Genomic DNA, 27461 nt, shown 5'->3' with positions numbered 1-27461 from the left:
GTCGGGAACTGGGATGCCGGTCACTCCGCTAGCTCCCCCTGCTCCCTACAAAATCCCAGCATGCTCTGCTTTCTGCTCTGAGAAATTGCTTCTGGGTCTGGCCTTGCTGTCACTGACATTTTGATGCATTGTGTGGCTGGGACACAGGGTGGACCTATTCCTCTTGGAGAGTCAGGGAGACAAAGAGGCTCGGGTCCAGCCAAGGAGGTGTTAGCTGACAGTGCAAAGTGCCAGAGGTGAATTCTCCCTAGTTACTCATGGCCTGGCTTGGGCTGGTAGGGGGAAGTAGGCTTTCAGGGTCACACGGTCTCCTATTTATCAGTTAATTATATGGAGGTAATTCACAGTCATGCGAAATAACAGAATAGGGCTGGCTTTGCACCTTCCAAGTCAGGACAGCCTTAATCTGGAGGACAATCCACCTGCCTTGAAGTCAAAACCATGGGAGTTTACGTTAAAGGCTTGGGGGCTCCTAACAGCCTGTCAATGGCTGTGAGGAGGATTGAAGCCTAGCACAGTGGTGGTGGTGATGGCGGGAGGGCTGAGGGAGAGCCTCGGAAGAGGGAGATGAATAAAAACAAAGTATAGGCACTTGTTTGGATGAAGATGCTGAGAGGAACGCCATCACCTTGTATGTTGACTTTTTAAAAGATTTTAAAAAATTTTAATTTATATGTTTAATTTAATTTATATGTTTTGCCTACATATGTGTAAATGCACCACATGCATGCAGTGCCCAAGGAGGCTAGAGCGTTGGATCCCAGGAATGGGGACTCCAGGTGACTGCTCGTCGACATGTGAGTGATGGGGATTGAACTGAGGTCCTCTGCAAGAACGGTCAGTGCCCTTAACTACTGGGCCCCTAATAACTTTTACAAATTCTATTAGAATGAAAGGAAGAAACTGCTGCCCAGAGAGCTCCCTCGCTATGCATTCTTGGAGGCTGAAAACCCTCACTGACAAAATTAAGAAATTTCCAGCAATTCACGTGGTCGTGTGAACAGTCCACCGTGGAGTCTCAGTGTTTTGCCAGCATGTATGTCTGTGCACTGTATGTGTGCCTGTGCCCACAGAGGCCAGAAGAGGTTGTTGGCACCTCTGGAGCTGTGGTATACATGGTTGTCAGCTCCCATGTGGATGCTGGGAGTCAAACCAGGGTCTTCTGGAAGAGCAGCCTGTACTCTTGACCACTGAGCCATCCTCCTCACGCTTCTTGAAAATGGAAACATAAACGTTTTGAAGGCACTGTGGAAGGGAGTAGGGCTCAGAAGGTTATTGTTATTGACATGTATTTTTAGAGGGCAGACTCCAGTGGGGAAAGCCTCGCGTGAAATACGAACAGAAGGAAGACTATTCTATATGGAAGATGGAAGGATGGAAAAGACGACTTTCCCTCTTAGCAAGTCTTTCTGGGATGAGGGGACACGGCATGTAGCCTCCTTGTTGTACAACTCCATATGCCTGGCCAAGCTGAGGCAGGCTAGGACATGAAAGAGCCAGAAATTAAAAAGAAAAAATTAAAATTACATTATAGAAGTGTGTGTGTGGTTTCTTTTTTCCCTCCACCATGTGCGTCCTAGGGATTGAACTCAGGTCAGACTTGGGGGGTTGGGGTGAGGACTTTATCTGCTGAGCTATGTGTCTGGGCCCAGAAATGTTTTCAAGTCCTTCCTGCCCTGAGAGACCATTTTATGTAGACTCTGCCTAAGAGGCCCTGTGCATAATTGTAGCCTTTCTGCAGGAAAAGGCGAACAGCTGCTGCTAGTTTAATCACATCCAATTTGGGTGGTATTTATTGAGCCTTATGTGTAAGGGACCTTCTTCACAATGTCCCAGCTCCCCCTTCACAACACTCACCACCCACTCCCCCCACTATGAAAAATTTGATGACAGGATTCCCAGGCCGTGGAAGCTTCCAGCCAGCTGCCTCAGAAAGGCCTGGTCCTCCAGGTGGCCTGGGAGGGAGGCTTCAACTCCAAGGGAGATGTGGAAGGCTACATGCTGGCAAGGAAAGTGTTGTTTCCAAATGGGGGAAGATGGGAGGCAGACAAAGAAAAAATATGCTGACCTCAGGGGTCCTGCTTTCCTTTTCCTGTTTTAAGGGGATGCTGGGAAGTGCTTGCTTCCTCCCCTAGGCCTATGAGCTTATAGCTCTCAGAGATGACAAGACAGAAGCACATTTGGTTTTCTAAGGGAAATGGAGTGGGAGGAAGCCTGAATAGAGAGAGTACTTTTCTCTCTTTTTGTGAGACAGTACCTAATTATGTAGCTCAGGAGGCTGGTCTTGAACCCACAATCTCCCTGTCTCAACCTTTTGTCAGGTTCTGTTTCTTTCACTTAGTGTAAAGATGCTGCTTCCAAAATGACTTCAGGGCTGAGGACCCTGCCTACAATCCAAGCATTTGGGAGGCTGACACAGGATGATCTTGAGCCTGAGTTCAGCTTGGGCTACTTGGTGAAAGACAGCAGGGAAAACTTAAAATTTTAATTTCTTTCTTTTCTTTTTTCTTTGAGATAGGAAAACTGTAACTTAGGGTTGGTCTGATCTCTTCCTTCTTCATCTTCTCGGTTTTGGGATTCAGGTATTCACCATCACACCTGGCTCTAAATTTCCTTTTAAAAAGTTTTAGCCAGGCATGGCGGGACACACCTTTAATTGAAGCACTCAGGAGGCAGAGGCTCCTTTGGGAGTTCAAGGCCAGACTGTCCTAAATATCAAGTTCTAGGACAGGCAAGGCTGCATAATAGAGAGACTATCTCAATATATATATATATATAGATATCTTTAAATTTTTTAAATTTTTAGATAGAGTCTCACTATATAGCCCTGGCTGACCTGGAACTTGTTATGTAGATCAGGCTAGCACCAAACTCACAAAGATCAGCTTGTCTCTCCTTTCCAAGGCATGTGCCATCAGGCCCCGCTAAATTTCTGATTTCTTAAAAAAATGGAAACCATATGCTGGGTGGTGGTGGCACTCAGGAGGCAGAGGCAGGCAGATCTCTGAGTTTGAAGCCAGCCTGGTCTACAGAGCGAGTGCCAGGATACAGAGAAACCTTGTCTGGAAGAACAAACAGACAAAAAAGACAGATGAAAGAAAGAAAACCACGTGCTTCAGGAGCCGAAATTTCCCTCGATGGCGTAAAAGCCGTGAACGCCACCACTCCCCAACCCCTACACCGACAGCCGGGCTGGAACAGACAGAGAATGACTGTGCGCACGCAGTGCCTCATGTGGGCAGGAGAGAGCTGCAGTGGAAGACACAGCTGGGCAGAGCCACAGGAGCCAGCAGAGGCAGGAGCAGCAAAGCCTCAGCTACAGGATCCATAATTGGTTAATGAATAATAATGCCAAAATTGGATATTAACAATAATTAGTTTCCATAGAAGCACTAGGGAAAAGAGCTGCAGAAAAGCCCGCTGGGCCTTAAACTCAAGCAATCTGAAATTAAACTAGTGTCTCAATTAAATGGGAATAAATATTGCCACATGAATCTGTGTTCGTGTGGGAGAGGACTGAAGAGGAGCCTCCTGTGAACCTCAGGGCCAATTTCCTGTCTATGGGTAAGCTTTTGCGGGCCTGATGTATGACCTTGAAACCAGGGTGTGAAGTTTATTTCAGTTTTCTGGCTTGTTGGCCCCTAGGAGAGTTGCTTGCCTCATTAACTGAGCTCAGGTAGGCCCAGCAAAAAATGAGGAACATTAGGGATTTCATTCTTCGTATAAACAGAGACCACGTTCTGTCCCGGTGATGGCTACGGTTTGGGAAGACTGGGCCAGGCTTTTCCCCTCTTTGGCTGACTCACTTCAGCAGCTCCATGCCATTGGCATCAGATCTGGGACTGGCGCTATCTGGGGAGTATGTTCCGGTATAGGGTTTTTGTTCTTCTACCTCATTTAGAGTGTTGGGTGGAGAAGGGGTAAGGATACCAGGATGTGGGGGGAAAATGCCTCAGCCTTGGCCCCACCACCCTGTGTACCAAGGGTGGGGTAGGTTAGCAGTTGGGGGTGGGGCGGGGGAAAGGCAGTATGGGAAGATGCTACTCTTCCCCTCCCAGCAAACAGCTTTACTGGAGCATCCTGCTGGTGCACGCAACTGACCACAAAGTGGCTTTCCCTGGTAGGGTCCTCCCCTTAGCTACAACTGCCTCTAGGACACACTGCCACCTCTCTTGCACTCTGGGAGCCTTCTTTGGTCTGTCTCAGGGGCAGATTGTAAAGGACAGGTGGGCCTTGGGAGAGGCTGTGGCTTGGGGAGGGTGGCGGGCAGTAGTGGAGGTCTGGGAATGGCAAAGGAGACAATACTGAGGCCATGGTCTTGGCATGAACTATTCTGTGAAGGTGTACCCATTCGCCCTGCTCCTGTCCTGGACTTTGTAACCACCCTTAGGGTGGACCCTCAGTGTGGGCTGGCTCCAGAGTGAAATCAAAGGAGTGGTATGAGCATGAGCTGAAGACGCAGAAGTGAGGAGACTCAGGAACTGTCTCTGTAGTCAGTTGAACAGGGTAGAAATTAGGACCTCGGCTTTGGGTGAATCTCAGAGCCAGATTAAAATAAACCCACTTCTGTGCGCACCTTGGATTGGTTCAGTGTTTAAAACAAACAAACAAAAAGTTGGGGACAACACAAATCCACATGATTGGGAAAAGGGTCACAGAAAATTTGGGAGCACAAAAAAGATGAAGTCAGTGCTGGTTCGAGTACATGTCTCTATGTAGCAGGAGCAGAAGAGAAGAAAGCAAGCCTGCTCTTAGAAGTGGCCTGGCCTGGACCCAGCCTGCACTAGGCTACCACAGAGTCTGCCTATCGGTGGCTTGCAAAGCAGGCCACCTTGAAAACTCCTTACAAGCAGCCATCTTTTCTCCCGGGTCCCAGGTCTGGCCATTTGGTCATATGTCTAAGCAGCAGAAAGAGTTGATTTGAATTTAAAATGACTCTAGCCCCAGTGAAATCACTCCTAAGTACCATGGGATTTATTTTTGGGGATTCTGTGGCTATAACCCCAGCAGGCCCTTGTTGCTAGGTCATGTTTTTATTTTAAGACAAAAAGAGAGAAAATGAAAGATGAACCCAGCTAGAGAGAGTTGCTGACACTTCCTCTTTGACCTGGAACTTTCCTTGTTCTCCATAAGGCCTGCTGCCCCACCCCCACCTAAATCTGGTACTTCAAAATCTGCAGGCACAAAGACTGCTTCTGACAAATTCAGCTTAGGAAAAAAAAATATTTTTTTTTGCACAATGTTTGTTTGTGCGATGCAATTAAGTTTTAAAAACCTGAGTCAATTTGGCTAGGACTTGGCAAAAATACCCGATGAAAGAACTATAAATGGGTCTTGAAAGAAAAAAAAAATCTTTATTAGGTACCATAATTCACAGCATTGCTGTTGAGATCCTCAGTGTGAATCAGCCCGCCAAGCCTCACACACGCACACACGTACACACACTACAGTCTGCCCATGTTGACTCATGGGCTCAAAAAAAACCACCCACAGGGTAGCTTAGGAAGGGGAGGCTCCATCTGTCCCAGGCAGGAATTCTGCAGCTGCCCCCTAAGCTTGACATGGGGGTGGGTATTACATAAGTTCAACAGTGGGAGAGGAAATTTCCTGGTAGAGCTGGTGTGGATGGTTGCTCTTTCTTTTGTGGTCAGGTGCCTTCCATATTAGTGATGGAGATGGTGTGAGAAAAATCTATGGCTTCATAGGTGTGCACCAAGATAGTTGGGGACATGCCCCTCCCCACATATTAGTTATCTGATGAAAGTTTCCTGTGTATCCCTCCCTCGGAAGAAGAAATTCATAGACTTTACCACTGTCTCTGTTAAAGAATAGATTCCTTTCCACTGAGACAGATCTGGGCTGCCTCTGGCAGGGGAGAGAAATAGTAATTGCAATTAGTCCTTTGGTACATTCCTAAATCTATTCTAAGTACTGGGTTCCTTAAGAGACACAGGAGCTTGTACCTCATGGGGACTAAGTCGGTAGTGGGTGTGAACAAATCCAAGGGAAAACGAAAGCGTACTCAGCCATCAAACTATGGCAGCCTCACCCTACCGTTAGATCATGCGTTTTCCCTTTCATTTTAGCCATAAGATGTAATTAGAAGGGTCAAACAGGCAGGGGAGATGTTATTGAGAATTCAAGAGATGCCAGATGCCCTGAGAGAGCAGAAAGCTTCAGGGTCTCTGCATAATTACTGATGGGCAGAAAAGGGCAGCAAATGTAGAGGAAGGAGGCAGCTCAGGCTGACCTTGGCTCTGATTCTTCATTTGGTGGAACAAAAGGGGGCTTGTAATTATACCTGGGGCTGAGGTCATTAGAGTCCTACACACAAACCCCTTCTGGGAAGCGGACCTGCTAGGCACATACTCACACTGGTTCACACAGACTAGCCAGCCTAGAACACTCCCACACACTAATAATGCTTTCTGCTACAAGAGTTTACGTAAGCAATAAAATACAAATGCATCCCTCCCAGTATAGATCCGCTGTATCAGATCCCAGGCAGGCCTTATGGATGGTGCCTGCGGTTGGGACTCTCAGAGAAAAAGCATATTGGGTTTCTACCTAAAAGGACCTTAGTTGGGGAGGCATCTGGAGGTTACGTAAGATGAAGTATTGGTGAAGGACGAGGGGACATTTGAAGGAATCGTGGGGAAGCAATTACTGAGCAGAGGATTGCTAATGGGGACATTTGTGGTAGAGGAGGGTTGGGCCATCAGCAGAGTAGACCATTGCTTGAAGGCAAAATAAAATCTCATTGGGCATGGAGGGGGGGTAATGGATGTACCCTCAAAATGGTACAGCACACTGGCTGCTTTTTCCTAACCTATTCATAAAGCATGGGGGCATCCCAGGTCCTCATTTCACGGGAGGTAGATTTTTGAAGGCAATGGCTACGGTGCCTCTCAGGACAGCTATTGCTAAGCCTTTTTCTCTTTCTGCCTCGCAGCTCAGCTTGCCCTATAGGACTCTCCGGAGCGCCTGCAGCCCTCATGTTGTGCGCACCGCAGCTTTCCCTCTGCAAGAGTGAGCAGGCTGTGGCTCTTGTATGCAGAGCAGAGAAGGTTCCGGGAATGCCTACTCGGGATGTGATGAATTTAACCTCGGCCAGGTTACCTCCACCACTCCCTTCTGTGAGGAAATTTAGGAATTAAAACGAAGATAATCGCAAAGGCGGACATATAGTAGATAATCAAGAAATAAATGAATGCTCGTGAGGAAACTAGGCCAGAGAGGGTACTGATCCATGATACCCCAGTATACTAATTTACTACGCTAGATGAGGCTGAGGCTTTTGAGAAGAGAGTCCTCCATTAACTTCAACGGATGCTCTTTTAGACCCTGATTACTGCGTTAGGAATCAGATTAAACTCCTAAACATCCTTTATGGGCTTGGCCTTGCAAAGGCAGGCCTCTGGCACCACAGCAGGGGGAAGGGCTACAGCCTGCTTCCTGGGTGGGAAGGCCAGCTCTTGGCTTCCTCTCCCTCCCTCCCTCTGCTGCTGGGACCTGCCCCTCCTCCATTTTCTCCACCTGGAAATTAATGAGTTTAGGTCAGCCACCAGGCCACCAACCATCCACTGCAGGTTGGCGGGGAATACTGAGACAGAGATGGGATGGAACTGTGTCGGGGGGCCTCCAGGACCAGCTGCTGCTGGGGGCTGATTTGGGAAGCAGGTGCTTCAGGATGAGGGAGGCTTAACCCTTTCTGTCCCTGGACAGCCTGCTTCAAAACAGACTTTCCTCGGGGCCCCCACCTGTACCCATGCTGTTTTTCCTTCTGTCTGGGTTTTAAGAGCAACGGAAGAGCCCTCCCTTTGGGGGATGCGCAGTACTGCGCCTGTCTTTCCCGCAGCTTCTGGATCTCTGCCTGAATCCCAGTCACAGCCTGGAGGAGGCTGGGAGGCCCTCCTTGCAGCCACGGGCTAGCTGTCAGCTTTGATGGAGTCTGTGCGCTGTCCATGAGCAAATTTGCTGATTGCTCTCACCCAGAGATCTGCTTAAGCTTGCGAATGCCCACAAATCTCCACCAAAGGGTAACAAACAGCTTTTCCCAAGACTGCCCCATCAACCCTAAGCAGAATACAATGTAACTGCAGTCCAGGCCCCGGGGTAGTCTGACAGTCACATGGGTACCCAATTATTAGTATTTGCTTAAAGGCAAATTGAGAGCCCGGACAAAAACAGAGAGGGAGAGGAAGGCGTCCGCCTTCAACGGGCAGGTTCCTAGATGCTAACCTGAACTCTTTACTCTGCAGCCTCTCCCAGACTATCTCCCACTCCCACCACCACCCGGCTTGCATAGATCTCTGTTTCAGTCACAGAATAGGTTGTTCGCTTCCTAGATTCTATTTGCATCCGCACAAACCCCTCTCTCGGTCGGTAGCCGCACACCCCACCCTAAAGGCTGCAATGCAAGGCACTCAGAAGCCTGCTCCCCCTCCTGTGGTGCCTGCAGCTGCAGCGCTGAAGTCTGCCCAGGGCGTTGGGCTGGGTCGATCCGTCCGTGGCCGGCCCTCGAGGACCCAAGGTGCTCAGACAGCCCCATTCTTGGCATTCACCGCGTGCCTTAATTGTATGGACATTTAAATCAAGGTCCGCTGTGAACACGGAGAGAGAGGCCTTTCTCCTGAGGAAGGAAGGAAGGAAGGAAGGAAGGAAGGAAGGAAGGAAGGAAGGAAGGAAGGAAGGAAAGAAGGAAGAAAAGATGAAAAGAAGAAAGGGAGGGAGGATGGGAGGAAGGGAGAAGGGAGGAGGAAGGGAGGGAAGGAGGAAGGAAGGAAAGGTGAAAGAAAGGGAGGGGATGGGGAGAAGATGGAATGAAAAAACCGAGGAATGAGAAAGAAAAAGCTGGCGTCTGCGTGCGCACTGACAGCAGGGAGGGTGTGGGGTTGGGGACCGCGATGAGCTAAGGACCACCGCATCCTTCCTACCGCAGCTCCCCCAGTCACAGACAATGAGATAACAGCCACGTCCTCCGAAGGCTCTTTGTTCTCCCGCGTCCTCTCGTTTCCAAGCTTTTTCCTGCAGAGGGGAGGGGGTGGAGGGTTCGGGGTGTGGGTGGAAGTGGGAGACGGAGGGGTGCCTCCCCCGTGTTAATTACCCCTCACTCCTCTCCTCGCGCTCCGTCTCCCCTGCAGCTCCAGACAATGAGAAAACATCAACCCTACCTCGCCCCACCGCAGCGGAGTCCTACCCACCCAGGTCGCTTTCAGCTTCGCCTAGGAAACTGAGGGGGCCAGGGGGAGGGAGAGGACCGCGGGGAAAGGGATGGGAAGCAGGGGCGCAGCATCGCTGCCTAGGCAGGGCGTGTGGCCGCGGTCTTTACCTCGAGGGTTGAGTCCCGGTGCAGACTGGCCGGGCGGGCGTGCCGCAGGGCTGAGCAGCCGCGGCTCCTCTCCGCGATCTGTGGGAATCAGCCTTCCGGCACTCTCCTGCGGCAGTCCTCTCGCTTAGGTCCCAAGTGGTGGAGGGGGAAAAAAAGGAAAAGAAAAAAAAATAATAAATAAATAAGAGCGAGGCCCATCTGGCCCCCTCATCAGCCTTGTCAAGTCTTGCATACGCTAAAATGCTAATGACCTAGATAGCTCATGCAAAATGCAGCAGGGAGGGAGGGAGCGAGGGAGGGGGGGATCGAAGGGAGAGCGAGGGAGGGAGGGAGGAGTGAAGGGAGAGGGAGGGGGGACAGAAGGAGGAGGGAGACTGGGAAGGGGGAGGGGAGAGAGAGAGACAGAGAAGAGACAGAGAAGAGAGAGACAGCACCCCTACATGCTCCCCACCCCACCCCTGTCAGCCAGTATTACAGGGGTAAAGGATGGGCGTAGATTTAAAAGGTCACCCCCATATCATGTAGCTGGAGGGGATGGGGGAGAGCCCCGCGAACCCACGGGGGACAATAAAACACTCTTCTGAGCCCCCCCCCCCCGCCCTCTCTGCCAACCGCCGCCGTGTTGACACACACGTCCAGTCACCTTCTGCCTGTAACGTGTCAGCGCCTCAAGCCCGCTCTCAGCGGACACCCACGTTGCTGCTCCCCGCGCGGTCCACCCAGGGCGCCCGAGCGAGCAAGGTGCCGAACCCCACAGCCCTCCCTCACCTGGCCCGTCCCACGCCCCGCTCGCGTCCTCGCCCTCGCCCTGCTTCCCTTCTCTAAGCCTCCCCCGCGACCCTCTCGCGCAGCTCGAGAAGGGCGAGGTAGAGGGCATCCCGGACAAGTTAACCCCGACCGGCTCGGTTCGCGTTCCGCTGCCCGCCCACCCCCCGCAGGGTGGGGTGGGGGGGACGCAGTCTCTACCTCCCGCCGACCCTCTCAGAGCACGCCCCAGAGATGGATAAAACTGAGTCCGAACGAACCTTCGGAGGTCCGCAGGTCGGCGCCGATCTCCAACCGCAGAGCCGGAGCCGCGCGCATCCCTCCTCGCCGAGCCCGAGGCGCTTTGTCCCGGAGTCCGCGCACGAGATCTGCCCATCTTTTTTTTTTTTTTTTTGTTCTCCTTGGAAAAGGACCCGGTTGCGGTCCGCGGTGTTCCAGCCCGTCTGCAACCAGAGGCAGATCTGCTGGAATAAAAAGGGACGGGGGGGGGGGGAGGGGGGGAAGTATCTCTGCGGATGGATGCGGGAGTTGACGCTGGAGGCAGTCCCGCCGGCAGGGAGCGGCCCCCAGTCAACCGCTCCCTCGGCTGGGGCGAGGGGAAGAGCGGGGAGAGCAGGGCGCTGGTGGCCGCCCCACCTGGCCGCAGGAGAATCGAACTGTAAAACCGGGCGTCGCGGTGACGGTTCTGAAGAAAAAAAAAAACAACAAAAAACAAAAAACAAAAACAAAAAAAAAAACAAAACCAAAAACCAAAAAAACCAAAAACAGAACAAAACAAAACAAAACCACAACACAAACCAAAATAACAAAAAACAAAAACCACACAAAAAAAACCAAAAAACCAAAAAAATCCCTCAAAAAGCCAGAAGCCTCCTCTGCGGCTGGCGAGCGAGCTTGCGGGAGAAAGCGCACTGCCGGTGGCCGCGGCCGTGGGGGGGAAGGCTGCTAGCGCAGGAGGCGAAGGTGGCAGAGGCTGCACCCTCGGATGAATAATAATAACGCGCCGCCGAGAAGTTGCAGTGCAGCTTGGAAATCCAGCCCCGCGCGTGAACTCGCGTCGAGTGCGGATTGCAGGGGTTGGGGGAGAAGGGTGGGGGGGAGGAGGCTGGGGGAGGGGGGGAGGGAACTGAGAGAGGAAGACAGAGACAGAGAGAGAGGGGAGAGAGAGAGAGAGAGAGAGAGGGACGCCTAGAATTTAGAGCCTTTCAGCCTTACCAGAGCGCCGAGCCCCCTTCGCCGTCCTGGTCGGCCGAGGCCGAGGTCCTCTTTTTAAAATTATTTATTCCTTTAACGGATTACTCAGCTAAGAGGAGCCGCATCTGCTGACGGTTCCGAAAACAAGAGGATTAGGAGTCGGTCCACAGAGCCCGGCCCGCAGCCCTCCACCCCCTCTGCACCAGCACACGTCACTCTCACTGCCCCCGGGCACCTCCCTCTCTCTCTTTCTCTCTCCCTCTCTCATCGGTGTTCGGGAGGGCTGTGCCAAGGGAAAAAAAATGCGGATTTGGGGGGAAAGTGAGAAAGTGGGGGTGCTCTCCAGAGCGGGAAAGCCAAGGCCGGAGGTGGCGATTGGCACCCCCCCTCCCCGTCCCTTCCAGGCGCTTCCGTTTACCCCTCTAGAGCCAGGGAGAAGGGGGGGCGCCTTCGCCGCACCCACATCCGCCGCCACCGCAGCGGACCCCCTCGAAGCCACCCACCCCGGGCCACCCCCCACCCCCCAGACCCTGCCCAGGTCCTCTGGGCGGACTCGATCCTCCACCTGCCTGCATTGCTCCGCGTCCTCCGGTCCACCTTCTCCTCCTAAGGCGACACCGCCGCCAGCCCGCTCCGGGGGTCCCTCGACCTTCCGGCCGACGGAACGGGGAGCTCGGGGCGGCGGCTCGTCGGTCCCCCCAGCCCGAAATGGCTAAGGGTGGGGGGGGGTTGTTCCGCCAGCTGCGGCTCGGGCTGAGGCTGGCGAGGATGGATGGAGCCCGGCGCCGCTGCGCTCGCGGTCGCCCGTCGCTGGAGGAGGAGGAGGAGGAGGAGGAGAGAGCGCGCGCGCGCGCGCGCGCGGCTGCGGGGCGGTGCGGCGACCCGAGCGCCGGTGCAGCCTCCTCCTCCTCCTCCCTCCTCCCCACCCCGCCCCGGGCTGGCGTCTGGGCAGGACGGTGCCGGGGGGTGGGAAGACGAAGGGCGGAGGGGGGGGATGGAGGACCACGGTCTCTCGTCGTCGTCCCCCCCCCCGCAACCCCCCTCCAAACCCTCCGCAGTCAAGGTGAAAGTGAAGGAGAGCGGGCGCGCGTGCTCGCGTTCCTCCCGTGGCGGGCGCGCGCCCCTCCCCTGCCCGCGCCCTCCCGCCCGCCCTCGCCCCGCCGGGGCCAGATGGACGGCCGAGATTACCGAGGCACAAAAGTGCGTCTCCACGTCCGGCCACCCGTCCTGCGGACCTGGAGAGCCACTTCGGGGAGGCGCCTTTTGTTGTAGTTGTGTGGCCGGGTGACTGCTTTTTTTTTTTTTTTTTTTTTCTCCGAGAGCACCGAGTTAGCTGTGGCCTTAAGGAAGGACCCAGAATGAATGTCCCCATAAGAGCAAACCAAAAAGAAAAAGAAAGAAAGAAAGAAAGAAAAAAAAAAAGACCTTCCCCCACCCGAGCCCTCCGCGCCTGGGATGAGAAATCTGTCTTCCCAAAGGGCCACTGCAGCAGCCGCGAGGCAGCCGCGACCCGCACACGCAGGCCCATCTGCTTTCCCTACGCCTGCTTTTCTTTGATGACTTAAAGGAAAGAAAAGAAAAGAAAAGAGAAAAAAAAAAAAAAGAAAGAAAAAAGAAAGAAAAGAAAAAGAAAAAACCAAACCAAACCAAACCAAACCAAACCCCAGAACTGTTTCTTAGGCTGTGTTGGATTCAGGACATCTAGACGTGGGGACCAGCTCGGACAGCCAGAGGCACCTTAAGTGCGGCCGCCGTCGGTGGGGGTGGTGGCCGAGGCCCCTACCTAGCCGGGACGGATCTCCTGGGATGCCTGCTTGGATTCGAGGCCGTTCCTGCGCCTGTCAATTGTTAGGTTAGGGTTTGGCTGTCACAAAACCTCCCCTTCTTGCTTTTTTTTCCTGCCTTGACAATGTGCAGCTAGAAGCTTAGGAAAGAAGCATTTTTTTTTTTTTTATTTTTATTTTTGGTAAATTTCTAAAACTGAGAACCTTGGGAGGGGTTGCAAGAACTAGATTGTGACCGATTTTAATTAAAAAAAAAAAAATAGTTGGTTGGCAAAGGCCACCACCAGGCTATCTTTCCGGAAACACCGACCGCTCTGATGATAGTCGCCACCAAATTGTAGTTCTCTGGGGGGGGACAAGATCCAGGAGGGGTAACTTGGCTTGCCTTCCACCATTTTGATAAAAGGTTTTTAGATTTAGGGCTGTTCTATGTTCTGTCTATGAAGAGTTCCTTGGCAGGCAGTTTTGAACCCCTGCACCAGGGAGGGACGGGGCTGAGTCTCGAAGTCCACTCGGTTTTGACTGGAAAGCGACGACGGGATGCGGGGGCTGCCGTCCTTGACTAGACTGTCAGACGGGCCTGGTTTTGTTTAGCTCGGGGACGGTTTCAATGCAGTTCTCCTGCGCCGTTGCGGCCTTGCGGGATACTGGCTCTCTCATCTTGCGGTGTGGGGCGAGCGCGCGCGCGCGCGCGCGGGGGTGGGGTGGGGGTGGGGGTGGGGAGAGGAGACCTGGTTTTGTAACAGGGCTCTGCAGGCCCGAGTGGGAACGCCTTAAATGATGAGCCCAGGGTTAAAGAAGAAAAGGAGAGAGAGAGAGGAAAAAAAAAGGTGGGGGGGAGGGTAGATACGGCAGCTGATGCTGAATTAATAGTTAGAGCATACCCCTGGGACTTTCTCCAACCAGGGGGTCAGGAGTCCCTGTCCCTCCCCCAGCCACAGATTTCATATCTGTTTTTAACCAGTCTGAGTGGATGCTGGGCCATTTGAAATGGCTTCTTAAAACCTAAACCCTTGGGCTTAAGGGCTGTCTATGCGCCTGATCAAACTCACCCCAAATACTAACACGTTAAGAAATTACATTGTAAAACCTCCCCAAATCGGATTGACTGGGCTGTTTGGGGCCCATATGGCTGGACAGCTGTACAGCTCCACTGAAAAGACACCATTGCCCCTCGGATGGGATAAAGCAGGGTTTCCCCCTGAGAGCTCAGACATGACCTAAGTATTAGCGTAGCCTGGGGTGAAGACTGAGTTAAATCTCTCCCCCTTCCTGAGGTTAAAATAAAGACAACAGAAATCAAAAGAGGAGCACTTTTGAATTCATTGTGAATGGCATGCCTCCTGCTGGTCCCACCAAAGGAAGGAAGGAAGGAAGACCCAGAGGTGCCCTTCAGCTTAGCACATGCACGAGGATGGGTAAACGGAAGGGACAGGAGATTGGAAAGAAATATATTATTTGCCAAGCCGTGGCATGTGTGAGTGACATTTGTGGTTCTCTGTTCAGAGAAGCAGGGTTCTGACCTCCCTCAGCTGATGCTCTAGTGTTAACCATGAAGAACAGCCATCGTGCTGTCCTTCACCGTGAGAAGATGGAAGCTGTGCTGCTGTGCTCTGAGAGAGAGAGAGAGAGAGAGAGAGAGAGAGAGAGAGAGAGAGAGAGAGAAAGAGAGAGTCAGCCCATTATGAAATGCAGCCGGGTTTAATTTTTAATATGATAGCGGAGCCTCTAGCGCATTCTTTGCTTGTTGTTTGCATTCAGGAGGAGCCCTTTATCCTGTGGCAGAAATCAAAATAACGTTCTGCAGTACTTTAAATGGCTTAAAAAAAAAGATGCCTGAAATAGAATATTCTATCATCTTCCAGCTTCGGAATACAAAACTCCATCCCCAGTGAAATATTCAGACAAATAAGAAGCTAAGTTTGTTCTTGTCTGGGTATCCGATATCGCTGTTTTCTGCAGGCCTTTTGAGCAACGTTGAGGGAGGGATGGAGAAAGAGAGAGAGAGAAAGAGAGGGAGAGGGAGAGAGTCAAAATTGAACAAAATACAGCTTCAAGGTTTATAAGGTCTTCCTCTAAAGTCATTCAACACTGTTTTTGGAAGATCATTTCTGCAGTGAGACTCCCTCATTTGCAAGCTTTTTATCAATTTCAGCAGCTTCAGAAGGGCTTCTCTTTTCTGTGAACGTCAGTTCACATCTTTGGAAATAACTGCAGATACTTCTGCAGTTACCTTGTCTTGCAAAAAAACAAATTTGGAGGTGGTATCTGGACAGTGTAGCTAACAACAGAACCTGGGAGCTGGCTGACGCCTTCTGATGCACATAAAGAAAAAAGCAAGGCCTAGAGGTATGCAAAAATTCCGTCTAGAACCATGAGGTTGATTTGTAGCAAGTTCAGAGGTATAGAACAAAACCCAGGTCTCTCTCTCTCTTTTTTTTTGTTACACATTTTTCCTATACCATATTTGTACTTTAAAATTTTTCTTATTATTTTTTTGTCAAATAAAGGAAATAAGTAGCTTAGGGAAGCAGTAATCTAAAGCAATGTATGCTATTTTTTCAAAGTAACTGGCAAAGAAGAGCTCGAAGGCTTTCTAACATACAGAAATTATAAAAATTTAAGAACCTGAAATTACTAGTTACTCTGAATTGATAGTTGCACATTGTGAATGCATATTGAATTTCCACATACAGGCTGTCCCATACCTAAACACAATTATGATGTGACAATTAAAATAAGCAAATGAAAGTTAAAAGAAGTAGCCTGTCCTGCCCAGTTCGTTTGGTGTTTTGCTTCGACTGAATTTTTGAAATTCAGATGTTTCTACTTATACCCTCTAGTTTTAGCAGTATTTTTGGGACTAGAAAAATACACAGAGCCAGCTTGTGTGGGTTGAGGGAAGAGAACCCAGGAAAAGTGGCAGGGACTTTGACCAAGTGAACTAAGTCTATAACATGTCCAGGAAGTAACCATATTAAAGCTGGCAGAAGCAGTTCTGAGGAAGGACACACTAATCCTGAGCTCCTGGAAACAGCATCCTCCTATGCTAATATTGAGGGAAGAAGATGGCCCTTGACAAGGGCCTTAGGTGCAAGTTTAGTTTATCAGGTGGCAGTCACCAGTCAATTTGTTTTGTTTCTGCTTTATTTGATGAATTATTCATAGTATACAAACCCCCTAATCTTTAAAGAAAGCCAAAAGAAAAACAAACCATGGCTTGTTGGAGGATACTTGCATTTCCTATCTTCTTCTGCAACATGGGGAGGTGATTTGCAGAGTCCCTGTCCACACCCAGGGTGCAGGAACCTGTTGTATTTTAAAGGAAAGAATTCATATATTCTGAATTCTTCTGGAAGATGAGTGTCTCTCTTTTAAAGATCGGTCTGACAAATCCTGCTCAGTTCTTAAAAAGCAGAACAAGGAAAGCTTAAAGTCTACGTGTGTTTAAGTGTAATTCATCTGATGGCACAGCCCTCTCTATTTTTGATGACTCTGTGGCTCGGGTAATGGTCCCTACAGCAGGTGAGAGTGTCTCTGTTCCCCTTGGAATGTTCCAGTCCAGCGTAACTGGGCCTCTCGTGCCTTCTAAGCAGATTGATGGGAGCCTACAGCAGATTTAAAAGCCATCCCATCCTCCCATCGCTCCATCCTGACCTAGATTGCAGGATGAAGGCTAATGATTCATTTGCAATGCTTATGGTGGGCAGCTACCACAAGCCTCCCCTCCCCCCTCACTCCCAAAGAAACCCTGTTCCCCTTATCATATGATAGTACCACAAATAAATATTTTTGTTCAATTGCTACACAGGGCATGAGGCTATTTCCTAATGAATTATCTGCCTCGGGAGAGGAACTGTAAGTCACCAGTGCTTCCGGCAATTTTTAGCATGTGTCATATTGTGTTTGCATTGGAGAATTTTTTTTTTTTTGTAAGCAATCTCTTGTTTTTCTTTTCTTCTCTGTGCAGAGTTATAACATTCAGCATTCTTTAAGGTGAGAAAAGCCTTGCTTGTGTTTTAAAAAATCCAATAGAAACATGAAACTGTTCATACGCACAAAAGGGGAGATGGGGGTGGGAGAATCTCATGATCATATTCGTGTGCCAGATACTGTTTTAATATGAACCGGACAAGGCCTTCACTGAATTTCATTTAGAGGCAGCCACCATGCACGATAAATTATAAAACCAGTGCATTATCTATGAAAAAAAAATGGCTCTGACTGATAACGAGGGACCAATTGGTGTGTTCATTAAATATACAGATTTGAAGCAGAATTAGTAGAAATGACGGGAATGGAAATCTTGTCAATCATAAGTGAGATGGCTGACAAGTTTGAAGGCAAAAAAAAAGCTCGCCTCAGATGTGATTCATAGCTTGTAGGATTGTGTCTGAGGATGATTTAAATAAATTTGGACATTAGGTAGTGACAAGAAGAAAATGAAAAATAACATCCAATTGGGCAAAAAGGTTGCTAGGCCTCTGGGATTGCAGTGGTGGTGGTGGTGGTGGTGAGGAGAAACAGAGAAAGAGAGAGAGACAGAGAAATTAAAGAGGGAACAGTGAAGAAGGCAGAAGGGAGGGGGTCGTTGGAGGATAGCTTCTTTATAATGAATGAATGAATAGATGAAATCTAGAATATTTATTTCCCAGTAGCCAGCACTCAGGAGACACGTAACCATTGTTCATAAAATAAAATCACTGTCCCCTCTGTGTTTGGCAGCTTCAAACAGATCATCTGCATATATAACATTGCCGGGGAGGCCAAAGGACTGTTGAGGAAAGTCCAGGGTAGGGAAGGCGGTGGGGCTTGCTCACAACCTTGAATTGCAAAGCCCAGTAGATGGGCATTTCCAAACACTGCATAAAACAAAGGGGGCCAGGCATGGCGACTCCCAGTCAGGCACAGTGCTATTTGGGGGCTTTTTCTTACATGATCGGCAGTCTCGCAACCAGGAGAACCCTACTTTACCAAGAGGAGACATTAAAACGGAGTGCTTTAAACGATTTTGGTCAGGTGTGTAAACTGCGATTGGGATGCAAGCCTGCCGTCCCCAAAGATTCTGCTTTCTCCGTCATAACACCGTTGCACAGCCTTCTAGAACAAACAGGGGTGCCGTTACATAATGCAAAGCCGATTAAAAAAAGAAAAAAAAGAAAAACCAAAACCAAACCAAACCAAGAAACCAAACCAAACCAAACCAGCATTTGTCCTGCTGCAGCATGCAAGCAGGGTGAGGTGATAGCAGATGAGAAATGTCTCTTAAGGCCATTTTTTCCTCTGCTAAACTGTGATGTACACTATGGAGACAGGATTGCAGAGGGTACCTTGTTACCAACCCTGTGATGTTAGCTGTGTTTCAGAGATGATACTCAGGGCAATCAACATAAACCGAATATACTGTGCCCTAAATAATCAAAATGCTGGTGTGCATCATTCTGCTATCCTCCCTCCTACCCAGGAAGCTGATCGCAATGATCTATAGTGACAATAACGCCGTGCATTTAAACAGCATCTTTTAAGGGCAGTAGCAGTGTTTCACCACCTGGGGTGGGGAAGGGGAGGGGTGTCAGAGAATTTCCCCTGGGGAAATTCTGGGGGTGGCAGGCTGTCAATTAAGGTACATACTTCCTTCTGGGTGAACTCCTGTGTCAGGCTACGCCAAGACAGGCCTGGTAAAGCAAGGTTTCCTGTTTGGCAGACACATCCCGTGTTTTTTTGTGCCTGTTCAGACATCTAAGCTCATAACATACAATACAAAATGAAAGGAAGGATTGATTAAAAATATTATATATATATGTACACACACACGCACACACACACACAGAGGAGACATTTTAATGGAATTCTTCTTTGTATACACACACAGACACACATATATGGTGTGGGAAAAGAAAAAAAAGTGGGACGGGTAGGGAAAAAGGAAGGAGGCTGCACAAGCCTTACAACTTGAGCTCCATCCCAGAACCCGTGGTAGAGAGACCAGACTCCTGTAAGTTGTTCCCTGACCTCCACAGGCGAGCTGTGGCACCCCTCACCCCACCCTTCAAGCACACAGAGGCAACTAATAAATTAAAAACTAGAGCCATTTGTTTTCATGTGATTTGTTTCTCTGTCTAACAAGTCTTTTTATTATTTTTTTTTTAATTTTTGTTTTGGTGCTGGGGACACACTCTCTGTCACTGAGCTCCACTCTCAGACCCAGCACTAAGATTTAAATTATTCACTGCCTGGGACGAGAACTGTAGCACGTAATTAAATCCTTTGCCACAATAAAGCAGCCATCACAGTCGTATTGAGACCCTTCCCTGTCTCATAAAGAAGCCTGCACACTCTCATGCAGCCCTGTGGGGTGAGGAGGCTTCTGGACAGGGAGGAGGTAGGGGCCTGGGTTCAGCTTCTAGGTTTTGCTGTGACCTTGGGTCAGTCATTCTCCCTCTCAGAAGCTTAGTCCTTCTCTCACAGATAAATGGAGGCCAGAGCCTGCTTTCCGCTTGCCTGGCACTCTGACATCCTTTGTGAGGCTTTCTCCTGATTTCTCATCAGAAGCTGCTTGCTGTTCAAGAGCTCACCTCAGTAACTGTCACCTTCTGTTGTTTGTTCTCTTAAGGAAACTTTAAAAGGCCTCGACATAGTGAAAATCTTGGGAACGCCTGGCAGGGGAGCCGTGGGTACTAGGAGGAGAAAATGGAAGCACCCGATGCAAACGTGGTGGCTTGGTCTGGGCCCTTGTCTTCTTCCCACGTAGCTGGTGGCCCTACAGAACAGCCATGGGCCTTGGAGCCGAGACATTCCAGTTCCATCTGTTTTCTCGTGTGAACCACGGTGAAGTTGGTCAGACCAAGCAGTTTACTGGCTGATAACCAGTAAACTGCGGATGCTTTGCTACCTTTCTGAATTCTCTTTAAAGGATAACCCAGGAGCCAGAGAGATGGATGGAGGCACTGTTGCCAACCATGACAGCTTGGGCTCAACCCTGAGGACCCACATGACCTCCACGTGTGTGCTGTGGTGCACTGGGGCAAGTGCACACGTATGCAAATAAATAAAGCAAGAAGAGCTACATGTATAAAAAACATGAACAGAGAGGTTCCCTGAGAGCCGTGGTTTCTGTCACACTTTACTCTTTCAAAAGAGCCAGCAAGTGAACTTTGTCTCCACACCTCACTGCGGAGTCCCTGTCTCTGGCCTTCCTAGCAGAAGAAAGGAAGTCTGAAGAAAGAACGTTTCATGGTGTTACTCTTAGGAGGCTCAGAGATGGAGCAAGCACCACGCAGCACAAAGAGGTGGGGCCTCCCTGTAGTCGATGCCCTGAATTTTAGGGAACAGGAGTCAAATCCTGGGGTTTTCAGAAACCTTGCAGACCTGGAGTCAGGAGAGGTGGGAAAGGGAGCCTCCCCGGCTGACCACCGTCTTGGGCCTGTTCCATGTATGGGCTCTCAGGGACTCGGGAGGGGTCCGAAGCTGTGAGATGAGAACGAGGCTCCGATGAGTGATACGCCTTCCTCAACACAGTTGTTTGTTAGGTGGCCGGATTGTGCGGGAAGCGGTTAGTTGAAGGGGGGGGGCATCTGATTTAATTTAATTTTATTATTTTGCGTGTATGCATGCTTTGCCTGCCTGCATTTAAGTGTACCACGCGCCCGTAGTACCCTCCAGGCTAGAACAGAGCATTGAATCTTCTGGAACTGTGAGCCTCCATGTGAGTGATGGGAATCAGATCCCTCTGCAAGAGAAACCTGTCCTCTTAACCACTGAGCCATCTCTCCAGCGCCACCTTTTACAATTCACTTCATTATATATTGGAGGTTCTAGTTCACTTGCTTTCTCATTAGTCCACAGCCTAGCTTTGTTAGAACCTCGAACTTTCAGAGGTCCCTCCTAGGGGCATAGTGTTGTCAGGATAAAATGACAAAATATAAAATATGTTATAGCGAGTGCTCAATAAATTCTAGCTGAAGGAAGACATTGGTATCTAGGAATAAAAAAAAAATAAAATGAAAAGGAAGGACTCAGAGAGGGTCGGAATATAGTTCAGTGGTGGAATGTCTGACCAGCAACCCTGATGCCTCCAGGTCAGTGCTGCAGAAGGAAGAAAATCCGACTGGAGAAGGTTGCCGCCGGCAAACATTGCCAGGGTATCCTCGCCTTTGTCCTGGATGAAGGTCAGAGTAGTCTCCAATAGTTTGGAGGTGACAAGTAGCAAAGGAGCAACATTGTCAAAGATCTAAGGCACTTTTTTTTTTTTTTTTTTTTTTTGACTCTCAAGTTTCAAATCTAGGTCTGTTTTAAAGGAAATGACGTTGTACACGATTCACTGCTGAAGCATTAGTGTGGCCAGCACAAGGGTAAAAACTGAAGAAGCTGGTTGGGGGATATCTGGGAGAAACACGATGCTATTCAAAGCTTATCCAGGTGTAATGGAGTGACAGGCTGAGGGGAAGGTGTTTTTTTTTTTTTTAAACACCCTGTAAAGGGTATGTGAAGAAGGTGCTCATGGAGACCTTTCAATGAGGGAAACAGAAAACCTCCTGGAAATGAATCCCTAAAAGAATATTCTCTTCATTGCATCATTGTATCACAGAGCTCAAAAAAGATAGATCTAGCTAGATTGGAATAAAATCGACCTACATGTTGTTTGTAAGAAGCATATTGAAAACAAAACATGAAATGTAAAGGGTGGAGCAAGAATGGCAGGTAAAGGTTTTTTTTTTTTTGTTTGTTTGTTGTTTTTTTTTTGTTTTTTTTTGACAGGGTTTCTCTGTCTAGCAGCTCTGACTGTCCTTTATAGACCAGGCTGGCTTCCAACTCATAGAGATCCACCTGCCTCTGCCTCCCTGAATGCTGGTATTAAAGACATGTACCACCATGCCTGGCAAGCAGCTAAACTTTTACCAAACAAAAATTGGCAATGCTCGTCGATGTCAGAATAAAGCAGCTAGGAAGACTAAGAGTATTGATGAAGATAGGCTATCCATAACAAACAATGGAGGGAGAGCAACTGAGCAGAATAATAATTCTAAACTCCTAGAAACTGAGCTTCAAAGTACAAAAGAAAACACGCAAACAAACAAACACCCCTCCAAAACCAAAACCAAAACCAAAACCATGAAAGCCAAAGGAACAACATTGACAACAGAAAGTACTTATAGGGAGAAAATTGGGACTATAGTACAGAGATTTTGAATTTCCTTTCCTTGGTCATCAGTTAAAAAAGCCAACACTTAGAAAAGCTCTGCAGTCTTGGCCCAAATGGAACACTGTGACAATCTCATTTTAAGGGTGGGGCCATAGGTCAGTCGTACAGTGCTTGTCTAACAGGCACGCGAGCCCAGGGTCAATATCCAGCACCCCATACGCTGGGTGTGGTGGTGCACAGCTAAAATTCTGTCCCTGGGAAAGTAGAGGCAAGATCAACTTGAAGTCATTCTTGTCTACATGCGAACTTGAGGCCAGCCTGGGCTATATGAAACCTGCTCATAGACAGGTTTGGAAACCCTCTTATTCACTATTAGAAAAACCCCATATCCGGGACATTTTCTGTTGATCATATCATGTTCTAGCTACAAAAGAAGCCTCAGACAAATATCAAGATACAATGTTATACACAGCTGGGTATTTGACAACATATTCTTTAGTCAGACTCATCAGCTTTATTTCTGAGTTCTATTTGTTGGTAGCAATAGATGAGACATAGTACTTCCTTTTAGCTGGACTTCCTTCCTTCCTTCCTTCTTTCCTTCCTTTCTCCTTTCCTCCCTCCCTTTCCCCTTCCCTTTTCTTTCCCCTCCCTCCCTCTCTCTCTCTCTCTTCTTTCCCCTTTTTCTTTCTTTGAGACAAATCTCATGTAGCCTAGGCTGGCCTCAATACATAGCCAAAAATGACCTTGGATTTCTGGTTCTCCTGCCTCCATCTCTTGAGTGCTGAGATTTTAGGCATGTGCCTCCATGTCTGGTTTTATGTGGTACTTAGGATTGAAGCCAGGGCTTCCTGAGTGCTAGACACTCTACCAACTGAGGCATAGCCTGGATTCTACTTTTTTTTCTTTTATTGTGGTAAGATAATATGTAACACAAATTTAAAATTTTGTCCTTTTATTTTAACCCAGGGTCTCACTCTGCAGTCAAGGCTGTCCTGGAACTCATTATGTAGCCCAGGCTGGCTTTGAACTTATGGCTGCCCTCCTATTTCAGCCTCTTCACATGAGCCACCATACCCAGCACCATTCAAAACTGTAGCATTAAATACATTCCCAGTGTCATCCAACCACCATCTCTATCCATTTCCAGAAGTTTTTATCATCCCAAACAGGAACTCTGTCCCCATTATTTTTCAACCATGCCATTTTGGATAAGTTGCCAGTCTCTTCATCAGTAAGATGGGTTAATCATATTATCTACTGAATAGGATTATTGTCAGGGTTAAATGACGTCATGCATGAAAGCTGCTTAGCACTGTGCTTGGCACTGTGGCTTATTGGGCACACACTCAGTGCTATTATAGAAAGGAGCAAGAGAGAAGGACACAGACCTCTCAGAGTGGGGGACAGGGCACAGCGAAAGTCTTGTAGCTCTACATGGTAGGAAGTACTGACTGAAGATGCTTGGTGGCCTGGTGGGGGCCTGACAGGAGTATTGCTGACGGCAAATAACGTCTCTTCCAGGTCTGGGGACCCTCCTTCCCTCCCTCCCAGCAACAACAGTACATCAGGCATGTCATGGGAACCTGAGACAGGCTTGAATAAGGGAGGAATGAAGGCATGCTCGAACATTTCAGTGCTCAGAGGGAGGAGAGACATCACTTAGTCCTAGCCATCAGTTTATCGATGAGAAAAGATGGAGGCAGCAGGCAGGAAGGGAACATGCCTAGCTCCCGCAGCTATAGTCTTGGCTGACAGGTGGAGCCAAGTTTCTGAAATATATCTCACTGTGTTAACTTGAAACAACCCAGAAAAAAAAATGAAGCAGACCAGAGGATTCCTCCATGGCACATGCAATGCCTAACTGAGAGTCACAATTTTGAGTGTTCTTCTCCCTTTGCACGTTTGAGCCGCAATCCTGTAAATAATTGCTTTTTATTTATTTATTTATTTATTTTGAGGAGATAATATTCTCTTCCATTTTAGAGGCAAAGATCATACTGGTTGAAGGAATCGTAGAAAATAACTTTTTAAGAACTGTGATTCTTAAGGAAAACAAAAATTAAAAAAAAAAGGGCTTAAATAGCTCACATTGTTTAGCTTACCCAACCTTAGTCTCCCCCCCCCCCGACCTTGTCAGTCGTGGATAATAGGATGGTAAGGCCTCAGGGTGCTGTGCTGAGATGTACATTGAGATCCCCCATGTGAGCACTGGGGGGTTGGCGAGTGTATCTCATTCAGCATGTGAGATGCCCGGAATGACCGTAAGATAAAATAAAACTTAAACCCAACGGTGACTTGCAGCACGCCTGGCATGAGAATGGCGTTCAGCAAACACGCAGCCCAAGGACTGAAGGAGAGAAAGAGTTTATACGGCAAGCTCTTGAGCCCCAGATACGGCTCACTTTCTGGGAAGATTCCCAGGTGATGGGAGCACTCGGTATTGTGACCCAGAGAAAAGCCTCAAGGGAGAAGGTGGCCACGAGGGCTGGGCAATTTGTGCCCAGCACGGGCTGTTCTCTTGTTGTTGTGCCCCAAGTTGCAGTTAGTCCAAAATAGTTCCCTGTGTCCACTGCGAACGGGGAGATGTGTCCCATTGACATTCACATTGGAGCTGCAGCCTTTGGCTTCATGCCCAGAAGTATGAGTCCTTCGGCCCAAGGGCAGCTATCATATCCCCGTGTAGAATAAAAGAATCTGGGGCTGGAGATACAGACCCTAGGTTCAACACCTGTCCCTTAGGAGCTCTGGAATTTTAAGGTTGCACCTCTCCGAATCTCAGAGAGATTCAGCTGCTCCGGCTCCCTTGCTCTAAAACACTGTGTCCTATTTCTTTACTGCATTCACACAGATACGTATGTATTTCTGTACCATGAAAATGGAAGTGCCCATCCATGTGCTCCATCACACGCACACGCACACACACACACACCCCTCCCTCAGGACCTAGAATCTTTACTCGGATGATGCCCCAGTGAACAGCAGGTTACTCACCACCTTCAGAGTGATATAGCCCAGCAGCCTCTGGACTACATTCTCACCCTCCTTGTGACTTGGTGCTTCTGTCGCCAGAGAGGTAGAAATGGTGCACTCAGACTCCCACCCCCTGGAGCCCGTGCTGTGGCTGCTGTTGCTGCTGCAGCAGCCGCCCCTGCTCTTTCTACCAGGGATGCAGCATCCACACAGAAACGCTGAGCACAGCACATTTCTGAGCTGAGGGAGGCAGACTGGATCGCTGCAGAGTGAAATAGGTTTCCATTCTTCCGATGGCTAGTCCTCCTCATTATGTATGAAGTCTGTGTATGTGCAGCCCAGGGACAAGTTTATTTTTAAACACTGCAAAGTCACAGACTTGAGATACCTTGGCTTTTGCCAGGATCAGACCCTCTTCGTGCAGCCAGAGTTAATAAGCCTTGGTTGGGGGCTTGCTGCCCATTTTAGACTTACTCATGAAGGTGACATGTGTGTTTGTTGGTGACAATGGCAGCAGCGTCTTTAGAATGTCCTATGGCTGATGCCCAGGCTTTTTTTCTTCAGGGGTGATGTTTCTGCTCCCAGAATCCAGGCAACACCGTTTAGTCTGATGGGGTGAGTGGTGCTTTTTTGGGGTGAGCTTTCCTGACATAATCTTCTGGGAATAGAATGGGAACAGAGCTCATGTCTCAGCAGTGAGCTGGAATTTGACTTTCGGTTTCCAGATGTCTCCCTGAATGGCTCACTCAAGTTTCACACCTGTCTGGTCCTTATCTCTCCATTCGTCCTGCAGCTTGTGGTCTTTGGGCATCTTTGCATTCCTGAGTTTCCATTTTCTTTTCTAAAAAATAGTACTGCAGGGTGATCCTAAGACTCATTTATGTGGCTTATGACAATACTTTGTCTCCCCCCCCCAACATTTGTGTCTGGGGTGTGTGTACAACAAATGATCTAAACCACTGATCTAAACCATTTCTCTGGTTCCTTGACTGTTTATTATGACGAGATATTAGTTGATAGTGTAAGTGATTTATATAATTTATATAAATGCATGTACATTGGGGGTTGCACATTCAAATTTTTATTGATGGAGAACCTTGTCAAAAAAAAAAAAAAAAAGCAAGCAATGGGGCTGTGGAGATGGCCTGGTTAATAAGGTATTTGCCATGCAAATGTGAGAGCCACAGTTCAGACCCCCGGACCCACATAAAAGCTGGGCAGGAGTGGCAGTCTCCTGCAATCCCAGCACAGGGGATCCCTGGGGCAAGCTCGCTGCCTGAGCTAGCTGGAATCGGAAAGCTCCAGGTTCAGGGGGAGAACGTGACCCAGTAAAGCAGAGAACCATTGAAGAAGCCATCTGACAATAGTTTCGGGTCTCCACGCGTGTGTATGTGTGTGTGTTTGTGTATGTGTGTTCATGTGTTTAGGAGTGCGTGCATGTGTATGCGTGTGAGTGTGAAGGCCAGAGTACAAGTTTCGCCGTCGTTCTTGATCAACCTTATTTTTTGAGACGGGGTCTCTTACGGGCCTGCAAGTCACTGATTTGGGTAAGCTGCCTGGACAATGAATCCCAAGAATTCTCCTGTCTCTAGCTTCTCAAGTGTTAGGAAAACAATTCTGTGCCATTGTGTTCAGCTTTTCTACACACACACACACAACTAGGAATAAAAAAAAACCCTAAAAAAATCCCTCAGTATCTTGTGTGATAATTGACACTAAAAAGGATGGATCACTGTCATGAGTGCTCACAACAATAGCAAATGGCTTATCTCGAGTTTATTGCTGGAGCCCAGGGCAGGGTAGGTAGATCACTAACAGCAGTGAGAACCTTGTGTGACTGTTGGCACCACCTCGAATATGGTGACAGCTCCTTATTCTATGCATTGAAGTCCCAAGAGAAAGAGCCTTCTACAGGTTGGGAGCCAGGTAGTGTGGCCTCTTTGAATGTGTTCTACCTGATAATCTTGGTGACGCCAAACATACCTTAGGTGGCAAAAGGCTGTGGCCCTTCCCATCTCAAACCTGAACCACTGTGGAGGGCTGCTGAGGTCTCTTTTCCTTCCAAAGCTCCCATTCTTCTAGCTTCTGGTGCATGGCTGCTGAGAGCCAGACTAAGTTCTTTAGGAATTGCTCTTGTCTAAGGAGAGATGCCTCACCAGAAGCGCCACCTCACATCCTAAGTCAAAAGGTGATGTCAGTGCTAAGTCAAAAGGCTGAACTTCTTTAAGGGGATGTCAGAGCCCCTCGTGGCTAAAGCATTTTTCTGACCCCA

General features: G+C 48.8%; 1 long non-coding RNA gene across 1 annotated transcript; it reads right to left on the bottom strand.

Moving 5' to 3' along the window:
* Positions 1-13208: 13208 nt before the first annotated feature.
* Positions 13209-25480, bottom strand: LOC132656491 (uncharacterized). The gene is made up of 3 exons (XR_009594239.1): positions 25211-25480; positions 16289-16383; positions 13209-14687 (listed from the first exon to the last, which is right to left on the bottom strand). It is a non-coding gene; the product is annotated as an uncharacterized LOC132656491 (long non-coding RNA).
* Between the last annotated feature and the right edge of the window lie 1981 nt (positions 25481-27461).

The sequence above is a fragment of the Meriones unguiculatus genome, chromosome 9 (genome assembly GCF_030254825.1).
Source record: "Meriones unguiculatus strain TT.TT164.6M chromosome 9, Bangor_MerUng_6.1, whole genome shotgun sequence".
Lineage (NCBI taxonomy): Eukaryota > Metazoa > Chordata > Mammalia > Rodentia > Muridae > Meriones > Meriones unguiculatus.
This window is presented reverse-complemented; position numbering and strand designations above follow the sequence as displayed.